The 24,614-nt window shown below is 43.2% G+C and overlaps 1 protein-coding gene across 3 annotated transcripts in view; it reads left to right on the top strand.

The window, feature by feature from the left end:
• Positions 1–24,614, top strand: part of LOC126412923 (discoidin domain-containing receptor 2-like) — a 911,045-nt gene that overhangs the window by 731,925 nt on the left and 154,506 nt on the right. The window lies entirely within an intron of this gene.

The following is a 24,614-nucleotide window of genomic DNA, read 5'->3' as shown; positions in this document are numbered from 1 at the left end:
ATTTATTCTACATTTGACGATCATCCACGTTAAACATTCTATCCCAACCGCCTTATCGCTGTCGACGAAAAAGTGACAGTTTCCCTGGTTCCAGGTGCTTTCATGTCAACTTTTTCTTGTATTCCTCTTGATGATGCATTCTCGTTCCCACGCACAAGGACTTTCTGCACCAAGCAGAAGACATACATGTACCCACACATTCTTCTCAATCCCCCCCCCCCCCCCCTGCATTTTTGTGTATTTTGCCAAAATTTCTACGTATTTTTCGTCATTTTTTGTAATTTTATCGATTTAATGTCATATATGTCCATAGGATCATGACATCACTTCTTACCACGTATTCTAAAATTGCTTGTAAATGTAGTCCAAATGTCAACACCTAGTGCAAATGTACTATTTTTCTGATCGGTCGGCATAGTATAACAGTGTTCTCGAATGCATCCATTCACCGACAACCAAATATTCTACAGCTGCAGTGCGTTTGCTCTATTTTCTGGATGCCTGTATATGTCACAGATGATTCCCATGACCTGGAGTTGACCCTAGTTAGTGTTCGAATGTGGATCCACCATGAGCAATGTGTGAATGCGGTTCAGCAATATGCCACATCTGGGATAGGATTTGAAAGTGGATCCGCCCCGCGTTATATGTAGAGCGTCATTCAGAGACGGATCCACAGTACGCCATGTGTAGGATAGTGTTAGAAGGTTGATCCATCACTCGTTACATCCGGAGATGAGTTCTATGTCTGAAGTTAGATCCACCAGCGGGAGGAACGGGTGATGGGAGCCACTGATTTTTCCCACAGTCCATGTTTCACTATCATACAATGCTGTGCTCCTGACTCACATTCTCAGAAAATTCTTCCTTAAATTACGGCCTATGTTTGATACTAATAGACCTCTTGGCCAGGAATACCCTTTTTGCCAGTGCCAGTCTGTTTTCAATGCCCTTGCCTCAGCCATCATTGGTTATTTTGCTGCCTAGGTAGCAGAATTACTTAAGTTCATCTACTTCGTGACCATCAGTCCTGATGTTAAGTTTCTTGTTGTTCTCATTTCTGCAACTTCTCATTACTTTCATCTTTCTTCGATTTACTCTCAATCCATAATCTGTACTCATTAGATTGTTTATTCAATTCAGTATATCATGTAATTTTTCACTTTCATTCAGGATAGCAATGTCATCAGCAAATCATATCATTGATACCCTTTCACCTTGAATTTTAATTCCATTCCAGAAGCATTCTTTTATTTCCATCATTGCTTCTTCGATGCACAGATTGAATGGTAGGGGCAAAGGAATACATCCATGTCTTACGCCCTTTTAATCTGAACACTTTGTTCTTGGTCATCCACTCTTATTATTCCCTCTTGGCTCTTGTAGATATTGTATATTACCCGTCTCTCCCTATAGCTTATCTCTATTTTTCACAGAATTTCGAACATCTTGCATCATTTTACACGGTTGAACACTTTTTCCTGGTCGACAAATCCTATGAGCGTGTCTTGATTTTTCTTTAGTCTTGCTTCCATTATCAACCGCAACCTCAGAGTGGCCTCCCGGGTGCTATTACCTTTCCTAAAGCCTAACATATCCTCAGTTTTCTTTTCCATTCTTCTGTATATTATCCTTGTTAATAACTTGGATGCATGAGCTGTTAAGCTGATTGTGCGATAATTCTCACACTTGTCAACTCTTGCAGTCTTCGGAATGGTGTGGAAGATATTTTTTCGAAAGTCACATGGTATGTTGCCAGACTCATACATTCTCACCAACGTGAAGAGTCGTTTTGTTACCATTTCCCCCAATGATTTTAGAAATTCTGATGGAATGCTATTTACCCCTTCTGTCTTATTGATCTTACGTCCTCCAAAGCTCTCTTAAATTCTGATTCTAATATTGGATCCCATATCACTTCTAAATTGACTCCAGTTTCTTCTTCTATCCATCAGAGAAATCTTCTCCCTCACAGAGGTCTTCAATATACTCTTTCCACTTATCCGCTCTCTCCTCTGCATTTAACAGTGGAATCCCCGTTGCACTCTTTATATTTATGCCCTTGCTTTTAATGTTACAGAATGTTGTTAGTAAATGCTGAGTGAGTCCTTCCAACAATCATCTCTTTTTCGATTTCTTCACAGTTTTCATGGAGCCATTTCACCTTAGCTTCCCAGTACTTCCTATTTTTTTCATTTCTCAGCGACTTGTATTTCTGTATTCCTGAATTTACCAGACTTTTTTTTTGCTTCCTTCTTTCGTTGACCAGCTGAAGTATTTCTTCTAGTTACTCATGGTTTCTTCGCAGTTACCTTCTTTGTACCTACGTTTTCCCTTCCAGATGCCCTGATTGCACTTTTTAGAGATGTCCATTCCTTTTCAACTGTACTGCCTACTGAGCTATTCCTTATTGCTGTATCTATAGCCTTAGAGAACTTCAAGCATGTCTTGTCATCCGTTAGCACTTCCTTATCCCACTTCTTTGCGTATTGATACATCCTAACAAATCTCTTGAACTTCAGCCTACTCTCCATCACTACTTTATTGTGATGTGAGTCTATATCTGCTCCTGAGTGCGCCTTACAATCCAGTATCTGATTTTGGAATCTCTGTCTGATCATGATGTAATGTAGCTGAAATATTTCTGTATCACCCGGTCTTTTCCAAGTATACCGGCTCCTCTTATGATTCATGAACAGAGCATTCGCTATTACTAGCTGAAATTTGTTGCAGACCTCAATTAGTCTTTTTCTTTTCTCATTCCTTGTCCCAAGGCCATATTCTCCTGTAACCTTTTCTTCTACTCCTTCCCCTACAACTGCGTTCCAGTCCCCCAAGATTATTACATTTTCATCTCCATTTATGTACTGTATCACCCTTTCAATATTCTCTTATACTTTCTCGATCTGTTCATCTTCAGATTGCGGTGTGCCATGTATACCTCAACTACCGTTTTCGGTGTTGATTTGATATCGATTCTGATACGAAGAAGCCTATCATTGAACTGTTCGCTGAACGCACTTTTTGCCTTACGTTCCTGTTCATAATGAATCCTCCTCCCTTTATACCATTTTCTGCTTCCGTTGATAGTACCCTATACTTATCTGACCAGAAATCCTTGTCTTCTTTTCATTTCACTTCACTGACCCCTACTACATCTACATTAAGCCTTTGCATTCCCCTTTTTAAATTTTATAGCTTCCTTACCACATTCAAGCTCCTGACATTTCACCCCCCCCCCCCCCCCTCCTGTTTCATAGAAAATTCTCCTTCCATTGACTATTCAATCTTTCTCTCATGATTGGTCCGCTCCCCATTGGCAGTCTCCTCCTAGCGACTCGAATGGGAGACTATTCCGGAATCTTTTGCCAATGGAGAGATCATGACGACACATTACAGGCCACATGTCCTGTGGATACACGTTATGTGTCTTTAATGCAGTGGTTTCCATTGCCTACTGCATCCTCATGTCGTTGATCATTGCTGATTCTTCTGCCTTCATAGGCAGTTTCCCACCCCAAGGACAAGAGAGTGCCCCGAACTTCTGTCCGCTCCTCTACCCTTTTACAAGGCCGTTGGCAGAATGAGGTTGACTTCTTTGCTGGAAGTCTTCTGCCGCCAATGCTGATTATTAATCAAAATTTAAGTGGTGGGGGTTTCGAACCCAGGACTGAGGATGTTTTGATAACTAAGCAAAGACGCTACCCCCTTTTCTTTTTTTTCTTTTTTCTCTTTTTAGATCTCACTTTGTTCGATTTTGATCGTTGCATCTGCTCGGGGCGGACATCGTAAGACATCTGTTAGGCCACGGGTGGGGTACTAGTTAACTATATATCTTTTTGTGTTGCCAAAGGACTGTTGCCTCAAGGCGGTTAGCGAATGTCGTCAGCTTTTGCCGCGAGGCACTCTACGGGTCAGCTGGCCATTTGAAAAAGGCTGTGTCCCTCTCGCAGGTGGATGGATGAATGGATGGATGGAGGGAGGGAGTGAGGGATGGAGGGAGGAGAGGGGTGAGAGAATGCAAGAAGAATTTCGGAAGTTTGTGAGCGCCATCGAGGAGCACATACTTTCAACTACCGCCCCCTCTGCAGTCTTTTGGGATGACGATTTTCCCCAGTACATGTGTTTCATTATGACCCATTCATTAAGAGTGCTTGTTTTTTCATGACAATTTCGAAGTGTAATTAGAACAGTGATGCATTTTTTCCATCAGTTGTCGTAGTGTGCATTGACTTCAATTACCTGGGTTGCAGCGTGATTTTTGAGCAGGCATCTGTAGCGAACTGCAACATCAAACAACGATAAATATTGTCCTCAGCTGTATGCTTACAGGTAATACACTTATTAAACTCCTCTCTGTCCAACATGAGCATTTTGTCAGTTGAACATATTTCCTGCCAACAAGAATGAAGGTAATACCTTACACCCCAGCATTTTCCCTCCAGCTTGTAGGTGAAGGGTAGAGTTTGAGTGTGTATGTCACTAGTTTTGAGTGGTACTGTGAAACTTTTTCCCAGCCGGGTAACACCACTTGTATGTTATCGTCAATTTTTGAGCTGTATTGCGATTTTATGCAGTCCTTTTGTATAATTAGGCCCAATATGGATGATTTATTATGTAATTGGGACTGATCTTTACATTAGTTTCCCAACCCAAATAAATAAAGTACGCTGACCAGGAGCAGTGGCGAGGGTGGGGCTACGGGGGCTACAGCCCCTTCCAATAGAGTATCATATTACACTGGATAAATTGACTTCAGAAATCTGAATATATCACTCCAAGATATTTAATCTTTTTTTTTATAATTATGTAGCAATATAGGTTGCAATGTATTTCAAACACATTTTAACAAAAGAACAAAAGCAACAAATAGCTTAGTATCTAAATCAATAAATATCATTTAACTTAAAATGCGCATCTCACTATTTATTAATACACATTTTTTACTCTGAACTATAAAACGGTTACCAAAAACTACTTTAAGCAAAACCAAATTTTACCAATTTGTCGGTGGAGGACACCAACTCTCCTTTTGTTAAGCGATATTCCATTCCCCCAAACCCCCTCCCCCCTCATTAGCCGCCCCCCTTGACCGAATAGCCCTTGACACTGAGCTAACCTTCCTCTCCTGCACTAGGGCTTTCCATCCAGAAGGAACAGGATTCAAGTCCCAGAAAGGGTCCGCCATTTTTAATTTCCCACCAATTCCTGGGTGGTGGGTGGGGTGGGGCGTCAGGACAGTCCTGGGCCAAAGAAATTACCATCAAAATTCGAAAATCCTGCCAAAATTCATATTTCCCGCCACAATGCGAACTTCCCACCTACAGGGTAGGTAGGGGACGGTGGGAAGGGGGTCTGGGCCCCACATGCAGGCTGAGAAAAACACATGACGTCATCCAGGGTTGGGGGTGGGCCTGGTTGGGGGAAAATTAATTAATCAATTTAATTAATTGGCATATCAGTTTGATATCAAAATTGGGGTGATACGCCACTACCCTACTACTGCTAATATGCGGTCTGGGAACTGACTGCCATTCCTTTTGCATAGCCTCTCTTGAGTCTTCAGTGCAGAACTGTGAACAGCAAGACACCTTCTGAGAGCATCACAAACATACTGAGCTTTGTAGCAATAGGTTGACTTGAAACTCCATGAGCAAAATGTTTTACGTTATTGACAATATTTTTTTCATGAGACGAATCAAATGAGGCTGAGCGGTGCCACTTCGTGGGATAAAACCAGCAACTAAACGACCAGTATAAAACTTAAAACTGCATTAAAGACATCATTTTTCTAGTTCATTTAACATTCCTTCGTGACAAGATGTGAAGGTTTGATCATTCATCTAACATTATACCAATCAACATGTAGACTCTGTCTCATCTTAAAGCATCTGTTATGCCAAAGTTCAATGGATGATGATAACAAGTTTTAGATTCTTTCTTGTGTCAAAATAGATCTGTATAGCTTTGCAGGCTAAACAGGGCTTCCTCGACGGAGAGTTACCCACACATAGTCGGTTGACTTGGACGTGTGCTGCTTCTTATAAACTTTCCTGTGTATGGTATTCCATTAGCTCCCTTTAAAGGGAATGCAGCAACGGTAGACCGACATTAGGATGATGTCTCTTTCTTTTCTCTGAAACTTTCCCGAAAGTTATTGTTGATTTGTTTTCATTGAAGTACCACAATACGTTTTTACTCTCCCTTATTCTGCAGATATCAACTTTTGATTTGCTATGACCTTCCACATTTTCATTAGAACTTGACACTTCTGCACATTGCTTGCGATTTACCATCAAACTTTTGTTTGTATTTCAGCCATCTTTTCCCAGCAATGTTCTTTTTAGTGTCTCTGGTCCACCAGTTATGCAAGTAGAATATTTTTGTAGGAATTAACATTAAAATAAATATTCTGAGAAACTGTGTCTAGTTTTTTCTAGGCTTTCATTTCCCATAGCAATTGGCATAAGTCTTTTTGTTTTACGTATCAATTTGTTCTGTATCACAGCAAAAGCGACCATGTCAGTTGCTAAAAATTGTAATGACTATTATAAAAACTGTAAATGACACTGAAGGGGGAAGAAAAGATATGTAAATATGGGCAATTTTAAAATGTAAAACAAAACTGTGATATTAAAGTAGTACATCACTTGAAAGGAGAGCTAAGTTACTGTTGTATACAGATATAATACGTTCATTTGTTTCTGTGGCAGAATGAGGGTGGTTACACAGTCGAGCACTTGCAGCTCAGAAGCACAGGAAACGAACTCCTGCTAGAGTAAATTATAAACAGCTCCATCAGGCAGAGATGTGTATTTTCCACATATGGACTCCACACTAACATTGCTCTGAAAAGCCTATAGGCAAAGTCTGAAGAAATCATTAACTCTCCTGTAGGTAATCTGTGTTTACTGTCAGCTCATTAATAAAGAGACACGATGGAGTTGCAAGCTTTGCTGGAGACAGCTGTCATTTGCAGACGCATCGTATACATTATGTCAGTTGGCTGTCGATAGCTCGTCGTAACAGTAATGATGCAACGCTGCTTATGAAAGCGCCTATCACATGACATGGTTACTCAAGTATAAAATCCATGTGACCGGACTGATTGTTGTATAACTTGGGATGTGGCAACCCTCAGATAATTTAGAGACAAAGAAACACATGGTATGCAGCAGTATGGCCTCAGATGTTACTGTTTCCAAAGTGGTTCCCTACGGAACACCATCAATATTACTTTTAAAGAGTACCTCAGTATCGAGCTCATTTGTTAACTTCCTCATATGAAGTTTAATGTCATTACCCAAGTCTCAGTAATATTTTACGACCCACATTCAACATTATGTTAACCACTGTACCGCGTTAAGAAGGACTGGGGTAAGGCCCGTCCAATGTTCCAGATTTATATCTTTCGTGAATACCCATGTTCTTCTTCATTAGTCCTCTGATTGGTTTGATGCGGCCTGCAACAAATTCTTCTGCTGTGCCAATCTCTTGATGTCCATGTGTCACTTGCACCTAGTTTTCTCAGTTGTGTAATATAGTTCAGTCTCTTAGTTCCCTACTAGCCGAGCTGTCTTAAGGCGCTGCAGTCATGGACTGTGCGGCTGGTCCCGGCGGAGGTTCGAGTCCTCCCTTGGGCATGGGTGTGTGTGTTTGCCCTTAGGATAATTTAGTTTAAGTAGTGTGTAAACTTAGGGACTGATAACCTCAGCAGTTAAGTCACATAAGATTTCACACACATTTGAACATTTCTAAGTTCCCTAACATTTTTTACCCTCTAAAGGCCCCTCAAGTACCATAGAAGTTATTCCTCGATGTCTTAGTGCGTGCCCTATCATCCTTTAACTTCTTCTTGTCAGTGTTTTCCATATGTTCCTCTCCTTCTCGATTCTGCGGAGAACCCCCTCATTTCTTATCTTATCCGTCCACTTAATTTTCAACATCCTTTTGCAGCACCACACTTAAAACGCTTACAGTGCCCTCTTTTCGGCTTCTCCAACAGGCCTTTATTTACTCCCAAACAATGTTGTGCTCAAAACGTACATATTCAGAAATTTCTTCCTCAATAAGACCGATGTATGATACCGCCGAGCGGAGTGACCGCGCGGTTAGAGGCGTCGTGTCGCGGGTTGCGCGGCCTCTCCAGCCGGAGGTTCGAGTCCTCCCTCGGGCATGGGTGTGTGTGTTGTTCTTAGCATAAGTTAGTTTAAGTTAGTTTAAGTAGTGTGTAAGTGTAGGGACCGATGACCTCAGCAGTTTGGTTCCTTAGGAATTCACACGCATTTGAACATGTATGATTCAAGCAGAATATTTTTGGCCAGAAATACCCTCTTTCTTCTGCTAGTCTGCTTTGCATGTCTTCTTTGATTCATCTGTCATGTGTTATTTTGTTTCCAAGGCAGCAGAACTCCTTCGCGTCGTCTACAATGCGGTCGGCAATTTTTGTGTTAAGTTTATTGCTAATCGGATTTCTGCTTTTGCTCATCACTTCCATCTTTCTTCGATTTACTCTTAATCCACACTGTGTGTTCATTATACTTTTCATTCCTCTTTCACCCAGGAAAAGCAATGTCATCAGCGGACCTCGTCACTGACATTCTTTCAACCTGAATGTTAATGCCACTCCTCAACCTATCTTTCATTGCTTCTTCAGTCTACAGATTGAACAGGAGGGGAAGAAGACTGCATCCTTGTCACAGACCCTTTTTAATTACCCAGACAGTTCGTCGCTTCAAACGAGACAAAAATCGCAATGTCATTACGCGTTGAACCACATTACAAGCGTCCAGTCAGCTGCTGTACAGTTTCTGTGCTGTTTGGCCCATCGAGGACTCCAGTTATTATTATTATGGCGTGTGACGAGTGCCTCCCGTCGGGTAGACCGCTCGCCTGGTGCAAGTCTTTCGATTTGACGCCACTTCGGCGACTTGCGCGTCGATGGGGATGAAATGATGATGATTAGGACAACACAACACCCAATCTCTGAGCGGCAAAATCTCCGACCCGGGCCTTTAGGGTTGACAGTCCGTCGCGCTGACCACTATTTTTTTTTAATCTCATTTTGTTCGTTTTTGTTCGTTGAATCTGCTCGGGGCGGATGTCGCAAGACACTCGTTACAATTCGTCGTTGATCCATTAACTCAGTTTTTTTTACTACAGAGGGCAGCTAACCCTCTGACCGAACACGCTGAGTTAGCGTGCCGGCGCCCACTCAGCTACCGGGGGTGGACACTGCAGCTATGTGCGCCGCTGTTAGCAGTGGACTTTCCCGAGAGACCGGCTGCACATGCCCATTCCAAGCAGGCCTCTTAGCAATGTACGCTCGGGGACTGATTGAGATTGTCTTGCGTTCACCGACAGCAGCTTTTCGTGACGGGTTACTGACAAGGCTTTAGAGTCCGGCCCCTGTCGGTTAGGACATTTTTACCACCTCCGTTACATGTCTGCGAGTCATACACCATTTCTTGTAGACAAGTTGGATAGACCACTAAGTTGGGCAACTTCATTCATGAGCACGTCCTAACACGATAGCTACTTTACGCCATTCTGCATTGTCTTCATGTCGACTCTTCTGACTGCACCGATTCTATTCAACTGATATATGGGTCACTTCACTGCCGCGACTTACGTCAGCGATGTAGGGTCATATGGCCAGCTGGTTCCAGTTCTGCATCAGCAACAGGTCTCCAAAGCGACCAGTTTGGTCTTTTAAAGGGGGGCGGCCAATATTTTGTATGGTGAGCCTATTTAAGTCTGCCTGTTAGCCAATTCTGACAGGTATGAATTTCCAAGTTTGTTGAATCTAGTGTTTCAGATGAAAGTGCCCCAACTTTATGACGGCCTAGGAATCGACGCTACTAGGTCACTAGCGACGAAAATAGCTAGTACCGACAAGGATAAAGCATCTCGCAGGAAACTATGTGGCAGTCGCTGGTTACGCTGGAGAGATACCTCTGGTCGAAGTGGTAGCTTCTGCACTCGGTAAGGTATCATACTAGAAGAATTATGATCTTGTTACATGCCCATGCGTGGTTGTTGCTCGTAATTTATACTCAACAATTTGCTTTTTAGTAGGCTGGTATTGGATGACCACGTAAATGAGATATGGCTGGTAAATAAACTGAGGTAATCCAGCCAAGATGTGAGCATCTAAATCTACATCATACTCCACGATACACCTAACGGTGTGTGGCGGAGAGTACTTCTGATACCACTAACTGATCCCCCCTACCCTGTTCCACTCACGAATTTAGATTTCGGTAAGCCTCTGTATTTGCTCTAATTTCTCGAATTTTCTCGTCGTGATCATTGTATGAGGGAGTAATATGTTGCTCGGCTCTTCCTGAAAAACGTTCTCTCGAAATTTCAGTAATAAACCTCTCCATAATGCACAACGACTCTTTGTCGATTTTGTTTCGTTAAGGGCGCCATGTTGAGTTCTGTCAGCAAGGAGGTCTTGAATCCCGTCACAAATCTGGTCCTATACTCGGTAAGACTGTATTTTTTTCACTAACTGCAATGTGGGTCGTTGTCAAATGCCTTCCTGAAGTCAAGTACACAACATCAATCTATGCACCGTTGTGTATAGCGCTATGGATCTCATAGAGGAAGATCTCTGTTTGCGGAATCCATGTTGGTTTTTATAGAGGAGATCTTCGTTCTCCAGAAAAGTCACAATTCTTGAGCATAAAACGTGTTCCATAATTCCACAACAGACTGACGTCAATGATATAGGCCTGTAATTACGTGCATCTGTCCTCTGACCCTTCTTGAAAACAAGAATGACATGCGCGTTTTTCCAGTCGCCAGGTACTCTTCGTCGGTCCAGCTTTCTGCGATAATCTCCCGCAAGAAGGGGGGGCAAGTTCTTTCGCATAATCTTTGTAGATTCCTAAAGGTATCTCATCTGGCCCTGATGTTTTTCCAGTACTAGGAAATTGTAGTTGCTTTTCTTTTCAGCGATTGGTCATCTCAATAACTGCTATTTCGACGTCCGTATGATGGCTGAAAGGAGGGAGCGTGTTGCGATCTTCCACACTGAAACAATTTCCGGAGACCGAGTTCAGTATTTCGGCCTTCTCTCTTATCACTTTTCGTTTCCCTGCCAGTATAGTCACTGAGTGAATGAATAGAAGATTTTGAACCGCTTACTAATTTTACATACATACAACAAAACCTCTTAGGGTTTTTACTGAAATCGGTTGACAAAATTTTACTTTCAGATTCAATGAACGCTTGTCTTAGTGCTCTTCTTAAGCTCATTTTCGCTTCGTTCAGCTTTTGCTTGTCAGCTTGGTTTTGACTTCTCTTGAATCTGTGACCAAGCTCTCTTTGTCACGGAACCGTTTTCTAACACGACTATTAAGCCACGGTGGGCTTTTCCCATCCCTTAAGACCTAGATTGGAACATTCTTGTCTAAGGCATAATGAACGATACTTCAGAATTTTTTCCATTTGTACTCCACATCTTCGTCCTCATCAGTGGCTTGTATGTGACACGTCAGGTTTGTAAAATTATTGTGTAGTATGTTGTTCATATTGATGGGATTGAAGGAAGGAGGTGAATCCAATGCCGGCTTATAGCCCAATCCTCCCGACTACCTCCTAGGAGGCCTCGAAGTTTAATACTCTCATCCAAGCAACGGTTCATCATCAAAAGTGTCACATGCTCTCGCCCCACGAGAATCTACGGAGAGATGTGGAATTTAACTCAGGTCACTCGCACGTGTTCTGGTGATCAAGAAACTTAATACCACCACAGAAACGGTACCATAGAGATAAGCGCCACGTTAATGAAGTGCATTAGCGATTTCGGTTATAGGAGTATAAGTTATTCACTTTAAGGAGAATCTCGGCCCTCTGGTCGACTGCAACAGCTTTGTCTATAAAAGTCGAATGGCCTCGGTTGGCATCGACAGCTTTTACAGCACAGTAAATCTAGTCAACCTTAAGTAGCAGACTATGTTGTGCTCAGTACGGCTGCGTATGTGTAAATGAAAGAAAATATATAACGCAATGTTAAATGTCACTGAAATATTCTAAAAGGTTTAACTTTATTGATAGTTTCAATAAAGATACTTCTTGCATACAGATTAAAAGCTGTAGTGACTGGAAGTGAGTGAGTATCAGTTCAAAGTCGTAAGCCATCTACACTACTCCCGTCAGCCACCGCGCCGACAGTCTACTCACTATTAGAGTGAACCATTAATAGTTTACCCATCTATTAACAAAGTACCTAATGTGTTCTTAGTTGCATTTTTCGCGAACAATTGGTCTGATTTTATGACTGTGTAAATATGTTCTTCCTTACGAAATTCCAGACAGAATACCTGAGATCTTATTCCTGCTCTTCCGAACAAGTGAGACATGCAATACCATCAGCCGAAAATGAAATTGCCTCAAGAACAAGGCGAACGAAATATGCAAACGATACGTTCTGCATATTTCCTGTACCGACCCCTTTCTTTTCTATCTACTGGCGCTATAGCGGTGTTTTGCATATCTCCCTCCCTGACATTTAAAATCTGTCTCGCTTTCGATCTCGCTTTCCATTTCACGTTCCGAGCAGCCGTCGTTCCTCATTCCCCGCTACGCCACCGAGATTTGTTTTAATTTAATCCCCGCGCTTCAGAAAAGAAGAATGTAACGGAAATTCGCCAGCGGTGCCGGTGCCTTATCGTATTTATAAAAGTTGTCAGAAAGTGAGCCGGGTGATTTAAATATCCTTCCCGGCGGCAGTCGTCGCGTCTCCTGAGCGCCTTGTGCCCTCCCCGCCCAACTCGGCTATGTACATTAGCCACGGCATGCCGTTGCGGGCCTTTAATCTGTATTCCTTCCTTCCTCCCTTCCGGTCGGCGACCGCGCGCCACGTCCTCCCCACCCACTTACCAGATTACGTGCATCAAATACAGAGCGAAATCTCGCCCTGGCAAACCGAGACCTGGCGAACGAAGCAAGCAAGGCGAAAGCGCCCGCGCGCGCGCGCCCGAAACAAACTCGATACTCTGCGGAACCTGATTTATCCGCCGTGGCAGCGTGCCTCCGGGTAAACGAGCGTGTGCCCTGCTGTGCCGTGCTGTTGGTTTTGTTCTATTGATCCGGATGCCTTAGGCACCGCCAAGAGCTTCGCGCACCATCGTACTACGAGAATAGCTCTAACGTGCTACGCACGGTACACATGTATAGCATCTTATTACGATGAGGTACATACACAAAGTACACTATTGGCCATTAAAATTGCTACACCAAGAAGAAATGCAGATGATAAACGGGTATTCGTTGGAGAAATATACCGCCAAGAGCTTCGCGCACCATCGTACTACGAGAATAGCCCTAACGTGCTACGCACGGTACACATGTATAGCATCTTATTACGATGAGGTACATACACAAAGTACACTATTTGCCATTAAAATTGCTACACCAAGAAGAAATGCAGATGATAAACGGGTATTCATTGGAGAAATATATTATACTAGAACTGACATGAGATTACATTTTCACGCAATTTTGGTGCATAGATCCTGAGAAACCAGTACCCAGAACAACCACCTCTGGCCGCAATAACGGCCTTGATACGCCTGGGCATTGAGTCAAACAGAGCTTGGATAGCGTGTACAGGTATAGCTGCCCATGCAGCTTCAACACAATACCACAGTTCATCAAGAGTAGTGACTGGCGAATTGTGACGGGCCAGTTGCTCGGCCACCATTGACCTGACGTTTTCAATTGGTGAGAGATCTGGAGAATGTGCTGGCCAGGGCAGAAATCGAACATTTTCTGTGGCCAGAAAGGCCCGTACAGGACCTGCAACATGCGGTCGTGCATTATCCTGCTGAAATGTAGGGTTTCGCAGGGATCAAATGAAGGGTAGAGCCACGGATCGTAACACATCTAAAATGTAACGTCCACTGTTCAAAGTACCGTCAATGCGAACAAGAAGTGACCGAGACGTGTAACCAATGGCACCCCATACCATCATGCCGAGTGATACGCCAGTATTGCGATGACAAATACACGCTTCCAATGTGCGTTCTCTAGGCGCGCAGTCCGGAACCGTGCGACTGCTACGGTCGCAGGTTCGAATCCTGCCTCGGGCATGGATGTGTGTGATGTCCTTAGGTTAGTTAGGTTTAAGTAGTTCTAAGTTCTAGGGGACTGATGACCACAGCAGTTGAGTCCCATAGTGCTCAGAGCCATTTGAACCAATGTGCGTTCACCGCGATGACGCCAAACACGAATGCGACCATCATGATGCTGTAAACAGAACCTGGATTCATCCGAAAAAATGACTTTTTGCCTTTCGTGCACCCAGGTTCGTCGTTGAGTACACCATCGCAGGCGCCCCTGTCTGTGATGCAGCGTCAAGGGTAACTGCAGCCATGGTCTCCTAGCTGATAGTCCATGCTGCTGCAAACGTCGTCGAACTGTTCGTGCAGATGGCTGTTGTCTTTCTAACGTCCCCATCTGTTGATTCAGGGATCGAGACGTGGCTGCACGATCCGTTACAGCCATGCGGATAAGGTGCCTCTCATCTCGACTGCTAGTGATACGAGGCCGTTGGGATCCAGCACGGCGTTCCGTATTACCCTCTTGAACCCACCGATTCCATATTCTGCTAACAGTCTTTGGATCTCGACCAACACGAGCAGCAATGTCGCGATGCGATAAATGGCAATCCGACCATTATCAAAGTCGGAAACTTGATGGTACACATTTCTCCTCCTTACACGAGGCTTCGCTATAACGTTTCACCAGGCAACGCCAGTCAACTGCAGTTTGTGTATGAGAAATCGGTTGGAAACCTTCCTCATGTCAGCACGTTGTAGGTGTCGCCACCGGCGCGGCGCTAACCATGTGTGAATGCTCTGAAAAGCTAATCATCTGCATATCACAGCACGACACGAAGCGCCTACGAACGTTTGCGATGGTCTGTTTTTCCACCAAAAGAAACTTAATGACAGCTCTCTGCTTGAAACGCACCACCATACAGACAGTATTTTGAAGACTACGTGCAGGGCCGCGACCTATGGGAACTTCATGAAACTATAGGGGCAGAAGCGGGAATATTTCACTATGTCCCACAAGAAATTACGTGTTTTTTCCACCGAAATTTATCGAGGAAAAAAGTTTTGCATTACTTACTGAACTTCACTCGTACATATAACCAGCACTCCAATGAACCTCGTGTTCCACAGTTATCGCCAGCAACATCTTCTTCTTCTTCGTCGCCCTGGCAACATAGGTTACGTATTGGATGCAGCCAAATATACTCCACGTTGGCTGAGGTGCATTTACACAGGCCATATTTTCCGGCAATATTTGGCCGCAATAGCGTTGCCGTTAACATTCCTGTAATGCGGCTGCAATACACGGTAATTTTACGGTATGGTTGGGCAGTATTTCTGATGTTGCAAGCTGTCGCATCTAATTGCCGACGTGTTGCCGATGTCCTGTCTGTAGATGTTTCCTTTTCACTCCTTTGTTTCCTGCTTCTATCAGCGACAGCGTAGCAATCACTTGTTTGAGCGGAAACAATGTTGCTTCGGTTTTGTTCGAAAGTCTGAGAGTTCATATAGCCACCTGTTTTGTTAGTTGTTCGTCGCTGGAAGTTTGTTATGTACAGCAGTGGAGAGGTGGACAAACGAGAGAACTATAATTTCATACATGCGATTAATTTGCGACAAGAAACAAGGGACTTCGAAGAAATGTATACAAAGATCGCATTCTGAAAAATAAGTTGCCGATGAAGTCGGACTCATGCTTGATTCTGGGTAAGCTGTATCTCATGTGTTTTCGTGTGCTGATGAAAAAAAAAAACAGAAAATATAAATAAAATTTTTATTCTTATTTCAAATTTATAATAATTAAATCTTTCGAGTCTTCCAGCTAAGCACTGCATACTTGCTGCACCAATAGGCTTATTGATAAATCATTCACTCTAAGGAGGCAAGTAAAACTTTACAAGTCATCTGCAGCTATAAACCGGAGTGTGAACGCCACTCATGTTATAATTGATACACACTCTCTCATACTTCCATCTGTTTTAGCAGTTCATCGATCAGTTGCTTGTATGAGATATTCGAAACTGTATTTCGATATTCTGGTAAATTTATGGAGAAAGGTATGTATTCACCAACAGTTTATTAGATTTTTTTAAATCATACCGCTTACTTAAAAAAGAAGCCACCGCAAAGCCTCATTTCTCGTCTTAATTCTTTGTTCCTTTTGGGATGAAAAGCACTTCCACCAGCTCGCGTTTGACCGTTTTGTGACATTAGTGTGCCTCCGTGACCCGGAAATCTATTGCCGTAAACATTATCGGAAATGATGGCGGGTAATGTCGTAGTACATGGCTGCAATTCGTGTAGCTGCAATGCTGCCGTACAACATTTTCGGGATATGTTAACGTGGCCCACGTAAAGACCCTCAAGAATGGTTTTACAATACGTTACGCAAGATAAGGATGGCTCCCACAACATTCCACATTGCCTTTCTTTGTAAAGCCCCACGTAAGGTTTACAGTAACGTTGGTTCTTGAACGGTGGCTTCTGTAGTTTGCTGTCGTATTTGTTTGGCATCGAAATCTTGATTTTGACAGCATTGGCGGTTAGCTTGTATCAATTGCATGCCTGTCGAATCTTTCTTCAGTTGATAAATTGATTGGTGCCCTCATGTTTAGTGAAGCCAAATTGTTTCCTAATCCTGTCTTTGGCGGTTCTGTACACTCGACCTCGCTGTCATCTTGACTTTCCCCTAATTCTTCCTGTCTTACAATTTGCCGTGCGGTCACGTTTCCCGCGCTTGAGTCCCGGGCTCTGTCTGCTATCGGAAATTCCGTTTTACTTAAATTGCCTATTTGATCCTCCTCCCAATCTGACAAGTTCTCATCTTTAATTTCATTTATCAGTATTAAAGGTTTCTATTTACTGTCCTATGCTCACAAACACTTGTCCGAGATTTTTTTTTTTTTTTGTTCAGTTTGTTGGCTTTCGGGACGTGCCCATTGAGGCATCACAACAGCTGCATGTCAGTTATGACGATGCGAACGTAAGGACAACACGACACCCAGTCCCGTAGAGGTTAAAATCTCCGATCCAGCCGGACACCGTCGCTTGGCAATCCTCAGCCCTGGCCGCGCAGCTACCAAGATGAACTGTCTGAGATATTACGCAATAAACGTAACTTATTATATATATTTATTACACCAAATTTCTTCACAAGCAATGTTGTTGTTGTTGTGGTCTTCAGTCCTGAGACTGCTTTGATGCAGCTCTCCATGCTACTCTATCCTGTGCAAGCCTCTTCATCTCCCAGTACCTACTGCAGCCTACGTCCTTCTGAATCTGCTTAGTGTATTCATCTCTTGGTCTCCCTCTACGATTATTACCCTCCACGCTGCCCTCCAGTACTAAATTGCTGATCCCTTGATGCCTCAGAACATGTCCTACCAACCGATCCCTTCTTCTAGTCAAGTTGTGCCACAAACTCCTCTTCTTCCCAATTCTATTCAATACCTCTTCATTAGTTACGTGATCTACCCATTTAATCTTCAGCATTCTTCTGTAGCACCACATTTCGAAAGCTGCTATTCTCTTCTTGTCTAAACTATTTATCGTCCATGTTTCACTTCCATACATGGCTACATTCCATACAAATACTTTCAGAAACGACTTCCTGGCATTTAATCGAAGTTAACAAATTTTTCTTCTTCAGAAACGCTTTCCTTGCCATTACCAGTTTACATTTTATATCCTCTCAGCTTCGCCCATCATTAGTTATTTTGCTCCCCAAATAGCAGAACTCCTTTACTACTTTAAGTGTCTCATTTCCTAATCTAATTCCCTCAGCATCACCCGACTTAATTCGACTACATTCCATTATCCTCGTTTTGCTTTTGTTCAAAAAATGGTTCAAATAGCTCTGAGCACTATGGGACTTAACATCTATGGCCATCAGTCCCCTAGAACTTAGAACTACTTAAACCTAACTAACCTAAGGACATCACACAACACCCAGTCATCACGAGGCAGAGAAAATCCCTGACCCCGCCGGGAATCGAACCCGGGATTGCTTTTGTTGATGTTCACCTTATACCCGCCTTTCAAGACACTGTCCATTCCCTTCAACTGCTCTTCCAAGTCCTTTGCAGTCTCTGACAGAATTACAATGTCATCGGCGAACCTCAAAGTTATTTTTTTTCTTCTCCATGGATTTTAATACCTACTCCGAACTTTTCTTTTGTTTCCTTTACTGCTTGCTCAATATACAGATTGAATAACATCGAGGATAGGCTACAACCCAGTATCACTCCCTTCCCAACCACTGCTTCCCTTTCATGCCCCTCGATTCTTATAACAGCCATCTGCTTTCTGTACAAATTGTAAATAACCTTTCGCTCCCTGTATTTTACCCTTGCCACCTTCAGAATTTAAAAGAGAGTATTCCAATCAACATTGTCAAAAGCTTTCTCTAAGTCTGCAAATGCTAGTAACGCAGGTTTGCCTTTCCTTAATCTTTCTTCTAAGATAAGTCGTAGGGTCAGTATTGCCTCACGTGTTCCAACATTTCTACGGAATCCAAACTGATCTTCCCCGAGGTCGGCTTCTACCAGTTTTTCCATTCTTCTGTAAAGAATTCGCGTTAGTATTTTGCAGCTGTGACTTATTAAACTGATAGTAGCAAGCAATGATGGCACTATTATCGCCTAATGCAGTTATTCCAAATACATAATCGCCTACCAGCGATTCTAATTACACGCGTATAGCACTTCCAACAGACACACTTCTCTTTTTCTGCTAATAGTGACTGCTGCGTGCGGTCATGTTATATCTGATTCTTCACTGTGTGTTCATCATGTAGTCCATCGTCATCTTCTCTCTTCTTTTTTTCTTCTTCGTTTCTTCCCTAGATGTATGTCACCCACAGTAATTTACCTATGAATTATTTTTGTTTTTTTGCAACGGTTGTTTCCAAGGTCGCTCCTCATCCATAGTAGTTGCATTTGAAGATATGGCGTTTCAGTCCTGTCGTAGGAAGCCGTGTGTAACGCTCCGTGCCGGTTTTAGATTAATGTTGGTTCTTTAATATTGGCCTCTTTAGTTTGTTGTCATATTGACTTGATTTTGATCTTGATTTTGGCGGCAGTGGTAGATAGCTTCACTCCCAAGACACACGTATCACGGTAATAATGTTCCTAACCGTGTGCCTAAGTGATACGTGTCCTATCAAACTCTTACATAACTCCGCATAAGTAAGTCAGTAACAAATTTAAAAAAAATGTAAAAGGTGACTTGAAATCAGAACAGTTTGTACTAGGCACTGTAGTATACTATAAAACTAAATCAATCTAGACTCTGCGATCAGACGCTGTAGACCACGCTTTGTCGACCAGCCGTCATGTCATCCACCGCCACACGGCGTCATGCAGATGCAGTAAGGAAAGACATGAGGTCAGCACACCGCTCTCCCGGCTGTTGTCAACTTTTGAGATCTCGGAACCGTTACGTCTCATTCAAATAGCACATCAGTTGGCATCACGAGCCTGAGTGCACCACATTCCATTCCTCCCACCAAAGAACAATCTCTGGCAGTACCGGAAATTGAACACAGGACGCCCGCATGAGACTCAGATTTGCTAACCACTCGGCTACAGAGACAGACATATTACACTATAAGTTCATAGCAAACGTCTAAAGTTCATTCACAGCACGTTAGAATTCACACGATGCCGCAACACTTATTACAGTTAGTCATTGCTTTTCTGATTCATTCCGGTCGCCGCAAAATACTATATGTTGTCCCAGTTTGAACAAAACTAACGTGAACCAACAGTTATGAATGTTTGAGACCGCTTTCTAGCCCCGATGCGTGATTGTGCACACCGCGCTCGCCTGCGACTCACTCTGCTGCCTCCCTCATATCAACTGCCGTGGGTCAAGTCGGCAGGCGCCAAACGCCCCTATATTTGGATGACACTACTCCCCCCCCCCCCCCCCCCCGCCATGTATGGAAGTGAAACGTGGACGATAAATAGTTTAGACAAGAGAATAGAAGCTTTCGAAATGTGGTACTACAGAAGAATGCTGAAGATTAGATGGGTAGATCACATAACTAATGTGGACGTATTGAATAGAATTCGGGAGAAGATGAGTTTGTGGCACAACTTGACTAGAAGAAGGGATCGGTTGGTAGGACATGTTCTGAGGCATCAAGGGGTCACTAATTTAGTACTGGAGGGCAGCGTGGAGGGTAAAAATCGTAGAGGGAGATCAAGAGGTGATTACACTAAGCAGATTCAGAAGGATGTAGGCTGCAGTAGGTACTGTGAGATGAAGAAGCTTGCACAGGATAGAGTAGCATGGAGAGCTGCATCCAACCAGTCTCAGGACTGAAGACCGCAACAACAACAACAACAACAACAACAACTCCCCCCCCCCACATCACCTATGGGCTCCGGTCCGGCAGAGATGATGAGTAGGCCCAAGATATGACACATACTAACTGTATCGGCATCTTTACCGTTATACTTCTACATCTAGTCTGCAAATCACACTTCAGTGCCTGACGTAGGGCTCATCAAACAACTTTCACACTAACTTCACACGCTCGAAAAGCGATCGGAAAGAAAGAATACCTATATCTTTAGGAGCGAGCTCTGATTTCCCTTTTTTCATTGTGAAATCGTTTCTCCCTGTGTAGACCAGCGTTGACAAAATATTTTCGCATTCAGAGGAGAAAGTTGGTGACTGAAATTGCGTGAGAAGATCGTGCCACCGAGAAACGCCTTTATTTAAATGATGTGCACCCCAAATCCTGTATCATGTCAGTGACACTCTCTTCCCTATTTCTCGATAGTACAAAACGTTCTGCTGCTCTTTGAACTTTCTCGATGTACTCTGTTAATCCTAGCTGGTAAGTATCTCAAACAGCGCTGCAGTACTCCAAAAGAGTACGGACAAGGTTAGTGTAGGCAGTCTCTTTAGTAGATCTTCTAAGTGTTCTGCCAATGAAACATAGTCTCTGTTTCGCCTTCCCCACAACATTTTCTATATGTTATTTGTAATTTAAGTATTTCATTATCGTAATTCCTGGGAATTTAATTGGATTTGTGGCCTTTGGATTTGATTGATTTATAGTGTAACCGAAGTTTAGTATTCCTTTTAGCACTCAGGTGGATGACCTCACATTTCTCATTATTTAGGGTCAGTTGCCAATATTCGCGCCATACAGATATCGTACCTTAATCGTTTTGCAATTGGTTTTGAGCTTCTGATGACTATACTGGAGGATAAACGACAGCATCATCTGCAAACAATCTGAGAGAGATGCTAGGATTGCCTCCTAAATCGCTTTTATAGACGAGGAACAGCAGAGGGCCTATAACACTACCTTGGGAAATTCAGAAATCACTTCTGTTTTGTTCGATGAGTTTTCGTCAGTTACTGCGAACTGTGACCTCTCTGACAGGAAATCATGAATCCAATCACGTAACTGAGAGGATATTCCAAAAGCACGCAATTTGTTTACTAACTGCTTGTGAGGTACGGAGTCAAAAGCCTTCTGGAAATCTAGAAATACAGAATAAATTTGAAATCCCGTGTCGATAGCACCCCGCACTTCGTGTGACAAGAACGATGTTTTCTAAATCCGTGTTGACTATGTGTCAAGAGACCTTTCTCTTCGAGGTAATTCATAATGTTCCAAAATCCTGCTGCATATCGACGTTAATGATATGTGCCTGTAATTTATTGATTAGTCTAATTGCCTTTCTTGAAGATTGGCCTGACCTGTGCAACTTTCCAGTCATTGGGTACGGATCTTCCGTCGAGCGAGTGGTTGTATATGATTGTTAAGTATGGAGCTATGGCATCAGCATACTCTGAAAGGAACCTAATTGGCATACAATCTGGACCGGAAGTCTTGCTTTTGTTAAGTGATTTAAGATGCTTCACTACTCCGAAGACATCTACTTATAAATTTCTCATGTTGGCAGCTGTTCTTGATTCGAATTCTGGAATATTCACTTCGTCTTCTTTGGTGAAGGAATTTCAGAAGGCTGTGTTTAGTAACTCTTCTTTAGCAGCACTGTCATCGATAGTATTTCCATTGGTATCGCTCAGAGAAGGCACTGATTATGTACGACCAGAATCTGTTTGAATTTTCTGCCAAGTTTCGAGACAAAGTTTCGTCAAGGGAACTGTTATAATCAGCTCACGTTGAAGTCTGCGCAAAATTTCGAGCTTCTGTAAAATGTTGCCAATCTTGGGGATTTTGCGTTCGTTTAAAGTTGGCATGCTTTTTTCGTTGTTTCTGCAACAATGTTCTGATCTGTTTTGTGTACTACAGTGGATCAGCTCCGTCGTTTGTTAATTCATTTGATAGACACTGAAGAGCCAAAGAAACTGGTATAGGTATGCGTATTCAAATACAGAGATATGTAAACAGTCAGAATACGGCGCTGTGATCGGGAATGCCTATGTAAAAGAATAGTGTCTGGTGCAGTTGTTAGATCGGTTACTGCTGCTACAATGGCAGGTTATCAAGATTTAAGTGAGTCTGAACGTGGTGATATAATCGGCGCACGAGCGATGGGACAGAGCATCTCTGAGGTAGCGATGAAGTGCGGATTTTCCCGTACGACGTTTTCACGAGTGTACCGTGAATGTCAGGAGTCCGGTAAAACATTAAATCTCCGACATCGCTGCGGCTGGAAAAAGATCCTGCAAGAACGGTACCAACGACGATTGAACAGAATCGTTCAACGTGACAGAAGTGCAAATCTTCCGCAAATTGCTGCAGATTTCAATGCTGGGTCATCAACAAGTGTCAGCGTGCTAAACATTCAACGAAACATCATCGACATGGGCTTTCAGAGCTGAAGGTTTACTCGTGTACTGTTGATGACTGCAGGACACAAAGCTTTACGCCTCGCCTGGACCCGTCAACACCGACAATGGACTGTTGATGACTGGAAACTTGTTGCCTTGTCGGACGAGTCTCGTTTCAAATTGTGTCGGGCGGATGGTTGTGCACGGGTATGGAGACAACTTCATGAATATATGGACCCTGCATATCAGCAGAGGACTGTTCAAGCTGGTGGAGGCTCTGTAATGGTAAGAGGCGTGTGCAGTTGGAGTTATATGGGACCCCTGATAGTCTAGATACGTCTCTGACAGGTGACACGTACATAAGCATCTTGCCTGATCACCTGTATCTATTCATGTCCATTGTGCATTCCGATGGACTTGGACAATTCCAGCAGGAGAATGCGACACACTACACGTCCAGAATTGCTACATAATGGCTCCAGGAACACGCTTCTGAGTTTAAACACTTCAGCTGGCCACCGAATTCCCCAGACATGAACATTATTGAGCATATCTGGGATGCCTTGCAACGTGCTGCTTAGAAGAGATCTCCACTCCCTCATACTCTTATGGATTTATGGACAGCTCTGCAGCACCGCTTCAGACATTGTCGAGTCCATGCCACATGGTGCTGCGGCACTTCTCGCTGGGGTCCTACACGATATTAGGCAGGTCTACCAGTTTCTTTGGCTTTAGTGTAGATCTCTCACTTGCTGTCGATAGTATTTTTTTGAATTCAAGCCACACCTGGTTGTTTCTGACCGTTTTGTGCACCGCGGGGGAGCAAATGGCTCTGAGCACTATGGGACTTAACTTCTGTGGTCATCAGTCCCCTAGAACTTAGAACTAATTAAACCTAACTAACCTAAGGACATCACACACATCCATGCCCGAGGCAGGATTCGAACCTGCGACCGTAGCAGTCCCGCGGTTCCGGACTGCGCGCCTAGAACCACTAGACCACCGCGGCCGGCGCGGGGGAGCAGATCCGTCGTTTGTTAATTTATTTGGTACAAGACTCTCAACTGCTGTCGATAGTATTTCTTTGAATTCAAACCACATCTGGTCTACACTTACACTATTAATTTGTAAGGATTGGAGATGGTCTCTCAGGAAGCGTCAAGCGAATTTTTTCTGTTTTTTTTGAATAGCTATATTTTTCTTATATTTTTGATGTATTTTGGAGTTCGGGTATTCAGTCTCGCTGTGACAATCCTGTGTTCACTAATGGCTGTATACGTTTTGATGTTCGTGATTACCATAGGATTATTTGTCGCTAAGGCGTCAAATGTGTTTTCCCAACAGTTTACTGTTAGAGTGGGCTCATGAACTAATTGCTCGAAATAATTTTCAATGAATTCGTTTCTGGAAGTGCTCGTCAGGTTATACGGAATTGATCTCGCGGCACTAGAGACAATGGAGATACTGCAATTGTTTCTGGACTTCATGATGTACGACGTCTGTTTCGCTCCTGGAGGCATTCCCTGAGAGCCGAAGTAGTTAAGATGATCGCTCGTGCTAAGCAAGAAATCCGCTTTCGAGTCCCTGTCTGGCACAAAAATTTTCATGTGTCACAATCACTGGCGTCAATCTGGATTCGAAAAATGCGAATCCAATTCGTTGTATTATCATCATTGGTTTAGGAATACGAAATTGGGGGTGTGGTTCAGTAGAAGCGCGTACCGTTTTTCTAATGTGTATCTCTACAACAGCTGTTCCATGCAGGTGAGAACAGATACTTTA

This window comes from Schistocerca serialis, chromosome 1 (assembly GCF_023864345.2).
Source record: "Schistocerca serialis cubense isolate TAMUIC-IGC-003099 chromosome 1, iqSchSeri2.2, whole genome shotgun sequence".
Taxonomy (NCBI): domain Eukaryota; kingdom Metazoa; phylum Arthropoda; class Insecta; order Orthoptera; family Acrididae; genus Schistocerca; species Schistocerca serialis.
Note: the sequence above shows the minus strand (reverse complement) of the source record. Positions and strands in the feature narration are given on the sequence as shown.